Raw genomic sequence first — 10,757 nt, 5'->3', positions numbered from 1 at the left:
GGACTATGTCTCTCGGCTGGCCTGGGAACGCCTCGGTGTCCCCCCGGAAGAGCTGGAGGAGGTGTCTAGGGAGAGGGAAGTCTGGGCATCTCTGCTTAAGCTGCTCCCCCCGCGACCCGGCCCCGGATAAGCGGATGAGATTGGATGGATGGACAGTCCTGTTTGTCATTGTGTACTGTCCTCCTGTCCCTTACTCTGAGTTTTTAACTGAATTCTCAGAGTTTCTATCTGATTTAGTTCTTAGTGCAGATAAAGTCAATTTAGTGGGTGACTTTAATATCCATGTAGATGTTGATAACTGCCTCAACACTGCATTTAATTCACTATCCATTGGTTTTACACAAAATGTAAATAAACCCACTCACTGTTTTAACCACACCCTTCATCTTATTCTGACATACGGTGTGGAAGTTGATTAGTTAATAGTTTTTCCCCAAAACCCTCTTTTATCTGACCATTTCTTAATTACATTTGAATTTACAGTACCAAACTTTACCACACCTACTGATAAGATTCACTACATTAGATGTTTATGTGAAAATGCTGTCGACAAATTTAAGGAACTGATTCCATCTTTTATTTCAGAGCCATGTACCAACACAGAGGAAGGCAGTTATTTTAACGTTACTTCAGGACAAGTGGACTATCTTGTTAATAGTACTGGTGCTTCACTTGGAACAATACTTGATACTGTTGCTTCTCTGAAAAAGAAGCTAGTGAGTCAGAGGAAGTTAGCTCCATGGTACAATTCACAAATCCGGAGCTTAAAGCAGAAATCACGTAAGCTGAAAAGGAGGTGGCGCTCCACCAATTTAAATGAATATTGCCTAGCCTGAAAAGATAGTTTATATATATATATTTATATATATATAAATATATATATAATAAATATATATATATATATAAAAGCCCTCCGTAAAGCTAGAACTTATCTCATAACTCATATTACTCCTCATTAATAGAGGCAAATAAGAACAACCCCAGAATTCTTTTCAGAACTGTAGCCAGGCTGACAAAGAGTCATAGCTCGGTTGAGCCTTAATTTCAGTAATTAATTCCTCTAAACCATCAACATGTCTCTTAGATCCCATCCCGACTAGACTCCTCAAGGATGTCTTACCTTTGATCAGCACGTCCATATTAGATCAGATCAATCTATCTTTACAAATAGGCTACGCACCACAGGCTTTTAAGGTTGCTGTAGTCAAGCCCCTACTCAAAAAGCTACGCTGGACTCAGGGGTCTTAGCGAATTATAGACCAATATCCAATCTGCCCTTTAGCTCTAAAATTCTTGAAAATTCTAAGCAATTGTATGAGCACCTGCGCAGCAATAACTTGTATGAAGATTTCCAGTCAGCATCTAGAGTACATCATAGCACAGAAACAGCACTGGTAAAGGTCACTAATGATCTTCTATTAGCATCAGACAATGGACTACTCTCTATACTCGTCATGTTAGATCTTAGTGCTGCATTCAACACTATAGATCACAACATTTTATTACACAGACTGGAACATGGTCATTGGGATTAAAGGAACAGCACTAGAGTGGTTTCTTTCGCATCTATCAGATTTCAGTTTGTACATGTTAATGATGAATCTTCCATGCACAGCAAAGTTAGCTATGGAGTTCCACAGGGTCTGTGCTTGGACCGATTCTTTTCACTTTATATATGCCCCCCTTAGGCAATATTATTAGGAAACACTCTATAAATTTCCATTGTTATGCAGATGATACCCAGCTATACTTATCTATGAAACCAGGAGAAACTAATCAATTAGTCAAACTTCAAGCATGCTTAAAAGACATAAAGGCCTGGATGTCCTCCAATTTCCTTCTCCTAAATCCAGACAAGACAGAGGTTATACTGTTTGGGCCTAAAAATCTCAGAGACACTATGTCTAATCACGTTCTCACCCTTGATGACTTAGTTTTTGCCTCAAGTAATACTGTAAGAAAAATCTGAGTTACTTTGATCAGGATATCTCCTTCACTTCATACATCAAAGATATCTCTAGAACTGCCTTTTTTCACCTGAGAAACATTGCTAAAATTAGCAGCATCTAAAGTGCCAAAGTCCCAAAGTGATGCTGAAAAACTAGTCCATGCATTTGTTACTTCCAGACTGGACTAGTGTAATTCCTTATTAATAGGATGTCCCAATAACTCATTAAAAGCCTCCAGTAAATCCAAAATGCTGCAGCCAGAGTTCTGACTGGAATTAGCAAGAGAGATCATATTTCTCCTGTAAAATCCAGAATTTAATTTAATAATTTAAAATTATTCTCCCCCATTTAAATCCCTTAATAATCAGGCTCCATGATAACACTATAACAGCTTCAGTTTTTTGTTTCTGTTTCAACTTCACTTTTACTGTCCATCATTTGAATTTGGTCAAATTGGATGTTTAAGCTGAACAAACTCATCTGCTGTGTCCATCTGATGGACATTTGTCTCTGGTCAGATGCTAACGTGTGATATTAAGTAACTAGTTGATGAAAACCTGACGTCATCTGGTGTGTTTCCATTTTCTAACAAAGGTCCACCAGGCTGCTGCTGCTGCTGTCAAGCGTCCCAGGAAGAGGAAGAGGACCTCAGAGGCTCCTACTGTCCAGCCAGAGGAGGATGTGGTGTCCACTCCTCAGACCTCCACCACACGCCGACTTGCCAGTTGTCTCCAACGAGGCCCCCAGCCCCGACCCTCCACTGCTCCACTGATGCCCGACTTCCCTCTGAGAATCCACAACTGCTCAGTGGGAGAGTACCAGCAGTTGTATCAGCGACTGCTTATAACGTCATGCAGCACCACCTTTATTCTCCACCTTCACCTCTGCTGCCTTTAACATCATGCAGCACCACCTTCACTCTCCGCCTTCACCTCTGCTGCCTTTAACATCATGCAGCACCACCTTAATCCTCCAATTCCAGCTTCCCTCCGCTGCTTATACCATCATGCAGCACCGCCTTCACCCTCCACTTTCAGCCTCCCTCCGCTGCCTATACCATCATACAGCACCACCTTTATCCACCACCTCTACCTCTGCTCCCTTTAACATCATGCAGCACCACCTTTACCCTGCTTCTGCTGCTTTTGCCATCATGCAGCACCACCTTTATCCTCCAATTCCAGCCTCCCTCCACTGCTCTTTCACATCATGCAGCACCACCTTCATCCTCCACCTACATCCACCATCTACAGCCTCTAACAGCCACACAAATAATCACTCATCCACCTTCAACCTTTGTCTGTCAGCTTCTACCAGCTCCCTGCAGTTGCCACCTCCACCCACAGATTCCAGCAGTCACCTGTTGTCCAAAAGTATTTTCTCCAGCTTTTCTCATCTGGTCAATTCAACCTGTATTATTGTTAAATGAACCATGTTCTTTGTTTCTCAGGTGTTTCCATGTTCTTGATGAGTGAAGATCACACAGTCCAAACAGGAACCTGCATCTTGTGGAAACCAGGACTGAGCTTCATTGAAACAACTCTTCTTCCTCCCACTAAACTGGGAACTTAAGGTAGTAAAAAAGTCCACTGTAGAAAAGTCTGAGGTTGGCCTATTGTGTCAGTGTTCAGACATTCATTTTAAATTGTTTGATTTTCTAAAACATTGAAGAAAGAATCAAGATTCTAAAACCAGTCAGATGAAAATGTGACTTTTATAGTTGTATACACGGCTGGGAGTCCTGTCATGGTGACTGTGGATCTTTGATCTGAAATTGTTTAAATAATAAAACATCAGGGTGTCTGCAGTAGGACCTTCAGAAAGGAACCTTGTTGATTTGAGCTATTTTCACACAGCACATGTTGTTTGTGGTTTTCTTCAGGTTATGTTGGACTTCAACAACATCCAGGAACTGATCACGGGACATAAGGACAAGTCCTTCTACAGAAGATGTATTCCTTTTCTCCTTCATCCATGTTCACCACCAACTCCTGCTTCTCTACTCACCAGAAAGGACCCCACACCTAGAGGAGACTTCCTCATCTCCACATAATCCTCAACTACACCTGACACCATTTCAGCAATGTGAGTCTGTTATTGTATTTTAAAGGTTATTTATGGAGTTTATTGATTTATTCCTGCAGTTATCTGGTCTTACTGAACTCAGACAACATATTTTTGAATCAGATTAAACTTACCATAGTTGTGTTTCTTTCTCTATGTCTCTGTGTCTCTGGACCTTTCTGCAGGGATCCTCAGCTTCAGAGCTGTCTTGTACGTGTGTGCAGATGTGGAGCAACCAACCAGCTCAGTGATTTGTCTGCTGCTCGTTGTTGTTTTTTTTTTCTCTCCTCTTTCCACTCACCCCAACTGGTCAAGGCAGATGGCCACTCCCCTTGAGCCTGGTTCTGGTGGAGGTTTCTTCCATTATTGGGAGTTTTTCCTCTCCACTGTCGCCTAGTGCTGCTCATTTTTCTGGGTTTTTCTAACTCTCTATATCTTACCCTTATGATGTAAAGTGTCTGAATACAAATGAATATGGAATAAACACTGTAAACTGTTACATTTGAATTTTGTTATGAAAATAAATGTTTGTTCAAACTTAAAAATATAAAGTATTCTTTTTTTTTGCGCAACAACACATGATGACAGTGACAGTAGAGTGTGATGTAACCCAGTAAAAACAACAGAATATGATGTGTTGGAGATAAAATAAAATCATTTAGAAATGAAATCATTTGAGAAGTTTACTAATCACCTGCTGTCTGAAATGAATTGATATGGAACTAATGCGATTGATAAAGTAAAATATCAATCTTTAATTCAATCAACAGTAGAAAGGGAAACTTACAGTTACAGTGTAACATGTTATGATTCAAGATTCAAAAAACAGTTGTTCTCAACAGAGAAAGAATGAAACCAGAACACAACCAGAAAAGATCCAAACCAACACAAATACACAATAACATCAAAACAGAGAATCTCAGTATATATACAGAATATGTGAGATGAATGACTACGTGTTGCTTATAAACATTGCTTGTACATTACACTACACACACGTCTATGGTTTTGTGCTTCTCTAGCTGAGAGAAACCGATTGCGACCATAATAAGGATTTTGAATGGTTAGACAGGCCTTAGTTGCTGCATAGATTCAGAAGCAGTTAGAAAGGAGTTTCCTGCTTAGATTTTAGTCTAGAGGCAACATATTTGAAAACTAATTACATTTTAGTTTATAAACATTGCTTGTAAACTACACTACAAACATGCCGATGGTTTTATGCTTTTCTGGCTCAGAGAAAGCGTTTGCGACTATAATAAGGAATTTGAATAGTTGAAAAAGCTTTAGTTGCTGCACAGATTCAGAAACAGTAAGAAAAGATTTTCCTGGTTATATTTAGTCTAGAGGCATATATTTTATGCTAAATAAGGTTTTGCCTATAAACATTGATTGTATACTTTTATAAACATTGCTTGTACACTACACGAGACACATGTCTATGCTGAAGTGCTTCTCTTGACGAGAGAAAGCGTTTGCGACCATAAAAATAGCTTTATTTGCTGCAGAGATACAAAAGGAGTTAGAAAGGAGTTTCCTGCTTATATTTAGTCTAAATGCAACATATTTGATGGCAAATAACCTTTTGTTTATAAACATTGCTTGTACACTACACTACACACATGTCTATGCTGAAGTGCTTCTCTTGACGAGAGAAAGCGTTTGCGACCATAATAAGGATTTTGTATTGGAGAAAAGCAATAGTTGCTGCAGAGATACAAAAGGAGTTAGAAAGGAGTTTCCTGCTTATATTTAGTCTAAATGCAACATATTTGATGGCAAATAACCTTTTGTTTATAAACATTGCTTGTACACTACACTACACACATGTCTATGCTGAAGTGCTTCTCTTGACGAGAGAAAGCGTTTGCGACCATAAAAATAGCTTTAGTTGCTGCAGAGATACAAAAGGAGTTAGAAAGGAGTTTCCTGCTTATATTTAGTCTAAATGCAACATATTTGATGGCAAATAACCTTTTGTTTATAAACATTGCTTGTACACTACACTACACACATGTCTATTCTGAAGTGCTTCTCTTGACGAGAGAAAGCGTTTGCGAGCATAATAAGGATTTTGTATTGGAGAAAAGCAATAGTTGCTGCAGAGATACAAAAGGAGTTAGAAAGGAGTTTCCTGCTTATATTTAGTCTAAATGCAACATATTTGATGGCAAATAACCTTTTGTTTATAAACATTGCTTGTACACTACACTACACACATGTCTATGCTGAAGTGCTTCTCTTGACGAGAGAAAGCGTTTGCGAGCATAATAAGGATTTTGTATTGGAGAAAAGCAATAGTTGCTGCAGAGATACAAAAGGAGTTAGAAAGGAGTTTCCTGCTTATATTTAGTCTAAATGCAACATATTTGATGGCAAATAACCTTTTGTTTATAAACATTGCTTGTACACTACACTACACACATGTCTATGCTGAAGTGCTTCTCTTGACGAGAGAAAGCGTTTGCGACCATAAAAATAGCTTTAGTTGCTGCAGAGATACAAAAGGAGTTAGAAAGGAGTTTCCTGCTTATATTTAGTCTAAATGCAACATATTTGATGGCAAATAACCTTTTGTTTATAAACATTGCTTGTACACTACACTACACACATGTCTATGCTGAAGTGCTTCTCTTGACGAGAGAAAGCGTTTGCGACCATAAAAATAGCTTTAGTTGCTGCAGAGATACAAAAGGAGTTAGAAAGGAGTTTCCTGCTTATATTTAGTCTAAATGCAACATATTTGATGGCAAATAACCTTTTGTTTATAAACATTGCTTGTACACTACACTACACACATGTCTATGCTGAAGTGCTTCTCTTGACGAGAGAAAGCGTTTGCGACCATAAAAATAGCTTTAGTTGCTGCAGAGATACAAAAGGAGTTAGAAAGGAGTTTCCTGCTTATATTTAGTCTAAATGCAACATATTTGATGGCAAATAACCTTTTGTTTATAAACATTGCTTGTACACTACACTACACACATGTCTATGCTGAAGTGCTTCTCTTGACGAGAGAAAGCGTTTGCGAGCATAATAAGGATTTTGTATTGGAGAAAAGCAATAGTTGCTGCAGAGATACAAAAGGAGTTAGAAAGGAGTTTCCTGCTTATATTTAGTCTAAATGCAACATATTTGATGGCAAATAACCTTTTGTTTATAAACATTGCTTGTACACTACACTACACACATGTCTATGCTGAAGTGCTTCTCTTGACGAGAGAAAGCGTTTGCGAGCATAATAAGGATTTTGTATTGGAGAAAAGCAATAGTTGCTGCAGAGATACAAAAGGAGTTAGAAAGGAGTTTCCTGCTTATATTTAGTCTAAATGCAACATATTTGATGGCAAATAACCTTTTGTTTATAAACATTGCTTGTACACTACACTACACACATGTCTATGCTGAAGTGCTTCTCTTGACGAGAGAAAGCGTTTGCGACCATAAAAATAGCTTTAGTTGCTGCAGAGATACAAAAGGAGTTAGAAAGGAGTTTCCTGCTTATATTTAGTCTAAATGCAACATATTTGATGGCAAATAACCTTTTGTTTATAAACATTGCTTGTACACTACACTACACACATGTCTATGCTGAAGTGCTTCTCTTGACGAGAGAAAGCGTTTGCGAGCATAATAAGGATTTTGTATTGGAGAAAAGCAATAGTTGCTGCAGAGATACAAAAGGAGTTAGAAAGGAGTTTCCTGCTTATATTTAGTCTAAATGCAACATATTTGATGGCAAATAACCTTTTGTTTATAAACATTGCTTGTACACTACACTACACACATGTCTATGCTGAAGTGCTTCTCTTGACGAGAGAAAGCGTTTGCGACCATAAAAATAGCTTTAGTTGCTGCAGAGATACAAAAGGAGTTAGAAAGGAGTTTCCTGCTTATATTTAGTCTAAATGCAACATATTTGATGGCAAATAACCTTTTGTTTATAAACATTGCTTGTACACTACACTACACACATGTCTATGCTGAAGTGCTTCTCTTGACGAGAGAAAGCGTTTGCGAGCATAATAAGGATTTTGTATTGGAGAAAAGCAATAGTTGCTGCAGAGATACAAAAGGAGTTAGAAAGGAGTTTCCTGCTTATATTTAGTCTAAATGCAACATATTTGATGGCAAATAACCTTTTGTTTATAAACATTGCTTGTACACTACACTACACACATGTCTATGCTGAAGTGCTTCTCTTGACGAGAGAAAGCGTTTGCGACCATAAAAATAGCTTTAGTTGCTGCAGAGATACAAAAGGAGTTAGAAAGGAGTTTCCTGCTTATATTTAGTCTAAATGCAACATATTTGATGGCAAATAACCTTTTGTTTATAAACATTGCTTGTACACTACACTACACACATGTCTATGCTGAAGTGCTTCTCTTGACGAGAGAAAGCGTTTGCGAGCATAATAAGGATTTTGTATTGGAGAAAAGCAATAGTTGCTGCAGAGATACAAAAGGAGTTAGAAAGGAGTTTCCTGCTTATATTTAGTCTAAATGCAACATATTTGATGGCAAATAACCTTTTGTTTATAAACATTGCTTGTACACTACACTACACACATGTCTATGCTGAAGTGCTTCTCTTGACGAGAGAAAGCGTTTGCGAGCATAATAAGGATTTTGTATTGGAGAAAAGCAATAGTTGCTGCAGAGATACAAAAGGAGTTAGAAAGGAGTTTCCTGCTTATATTTAGTCTAAATGCAACATATTTGATGGCAAATAACCTTTTGTTTATAAACATTGCTTGTACACTACACTACACACATGTCTATGCTGAAGTGCTTCTCTTGACGAGAGAAAGCGTTTGCGACCATAAAAATAGCTTTAGTTGCTGCAGAGATACAAAAGGAGTTAGAAAGGAGTTTCCTGCTTATATTTAGTCTAAATGCAACATATTTGATGGCAAATAACCTTTTGTTTATAAACATTGCTTGTACACTACACTACACACATGTCTATGCTGAAGTGCTTCTCTTGACGAGAGAAAGCGTTTGCGACCATAAAAATAGCTTTAGTTGCTGCAGAGATACAAAAGGAGTTAGAAAGGAGTTTCCTGCTTATATTTAGTCTAAATGCAACATATTTGATGGCAAATAACCTTTTGTTTATAAACATTGCTTGTACACTACACTACACACATGTCTATGCTGAAGTGCTTCTCTTGACGAGAGAAAGCGTTTGCGACCATAAAAATAGCTTTAGTTGCTGCAGAGATACAAAAGGAGTTAGAAAGGAGTTTCCTGCTTATATTTAGTCTAAATGCAACATATTTGATGGCAAATAACCTTTTGTTTATAAACATTGCTTGTACACTACACTACACACATGTCTATGCTGAAGTGCTTCTCTTGACGAGAGAAAGCGTTTGCGAGCATAATAAGGATTTTGTATTGGAGAAAAGCAATAGTTGCTGCAGAGATACAAAAGGAGTTAGAAAGGAGTTTCCTGCTTATATTTAGTCTAAATGCAACATATTTGATGGCAAATAACCTTTTGTTTATAAACATTGCTTGTACACTACACTACACACATGTCTATGCTGAAGTGCTTCTCTTGACGAGAGAAAGCGTTTGCGAGCATAATAAGGATTTTGTATTGGAGAAAAGCAATAGTTGCTGCAGAGATACAAAAGGAGTTAGAAAGGAGTTTCCTGCTTATATTTAGTCTAAATGCAACATATTTGATGGCAAATAACCTTTTGTTTATAAACATTGCTTGTACACTACACTACACACATGTCTATGCTGAAGTGCTTCTCTTGACGAGAGAAAGCGTTTGCGAGCATAATAAGGATTTTGTATTGGAGAAAAGCAATAGTTGCTGCAGAGATACAAAAGGAGTTAGAAAGGAGTTTCCTGCTTATATTTAGTCTAAATGCAACATATTTGATGGCAAATAACCTTTTGTTTATAAACATTGCTTGTACACTACACTACACACATGTCTATGCTGAAGTGCTTCTCTTGACGAGAGAAAGCGTTTGCGACCATAAAAATAGCTTTAGTTGCTGCAGAGATACAAAAGGAGTTAGAAAGGAGTTTCCTGCTTATATTTAGTCTAAATGCAACATATTTGATGGCAAATAACCTTTTGTTTATAAACATTGCTTGTACACTACACTACACACATGTCTATGCTGAAGTGCTTCTCTTGACGAGAGAAAGCGTTTGCGAGCATAATAAGGATTTTGTATTGGAGAAAAGCAATAGTTGCTGCAGAGATACAAAAGGAGTTAGAAAGGAGTTTCCTGCTTATATTTAGTCTAAATGCAACATATTTGATGGCAAATAACCTTTTGTTTATAAACATTGCTTGTACACTACACTACACACATGTCTATGCTGAAGTGCTGCTCTTGACGAGAGAAAGCGTTTGCGACCATAAAAATAGCTTTAGTTGCTGCAGAGATACAAAAGGAGTTAGAAAGGAGTTTCCTGCTTATATTTAGTCTAAATGCAACATATTTGATGGCAAATAACCTTTTGTTTATAAACATTGCTTGTACACTACACTACACACATGTCTATGCTGAAGAGCTTCTCTTGACGAGAGAAAGCGTTTGCGAGCATAATAAGGATTTTGTACTGGAAAAAAGAATAGTGGCTGCAAGATAGCAAAAGGAGTTAGAAGGAGTTTTCCTGCTTATATTTAGTCCAAATGCAACATATTTGATGGCAAATAACCTTTTGTTATATAAAACAAAGTGCTCGTACACTAACACTAACACATGTCTTG

At 37.8% G+C, this 10,757-nt stretch overlaps 1 long non-coding RNA gene across 1 annotated transcript; it reads left to right on the top strand.

The window, feature by feature from the left end:
* Nucleotides 1-3,423: 3,423 nt before the first annotated feature.
* Nucleotides 3,424-4,322, top strand: LOC113151001. The gene is made up of 3 exons (XR_003297692.1): nt 3,424-3,522; nt 3,832-4,034; nt 4,199-4,322. It is a non-coding gene; the product is annotated as an uncharacterized LOC113151001 (long non-coding RNA).
* Nucleotides 4,323-10,757: the final 6,435 nt, after the last annotated feature.

Source organism: Anabas testudineus, chromosome 9 (genome assembly GCF_900324465.2).
Source record: "Anabas testudineus chromosome 9, fAnaTes1.2, whole genome shotgun sequence".
Classification (NCBI taxonomy): Eukaryota; Metazoa; Chordata; class Actinopteri; order Anabantiformes; family Anabantidae; genus Anabas; species Anabas testudineus.
This window is presented reverse-complemented; position numbering and strand designations above follow the sequence as displayed.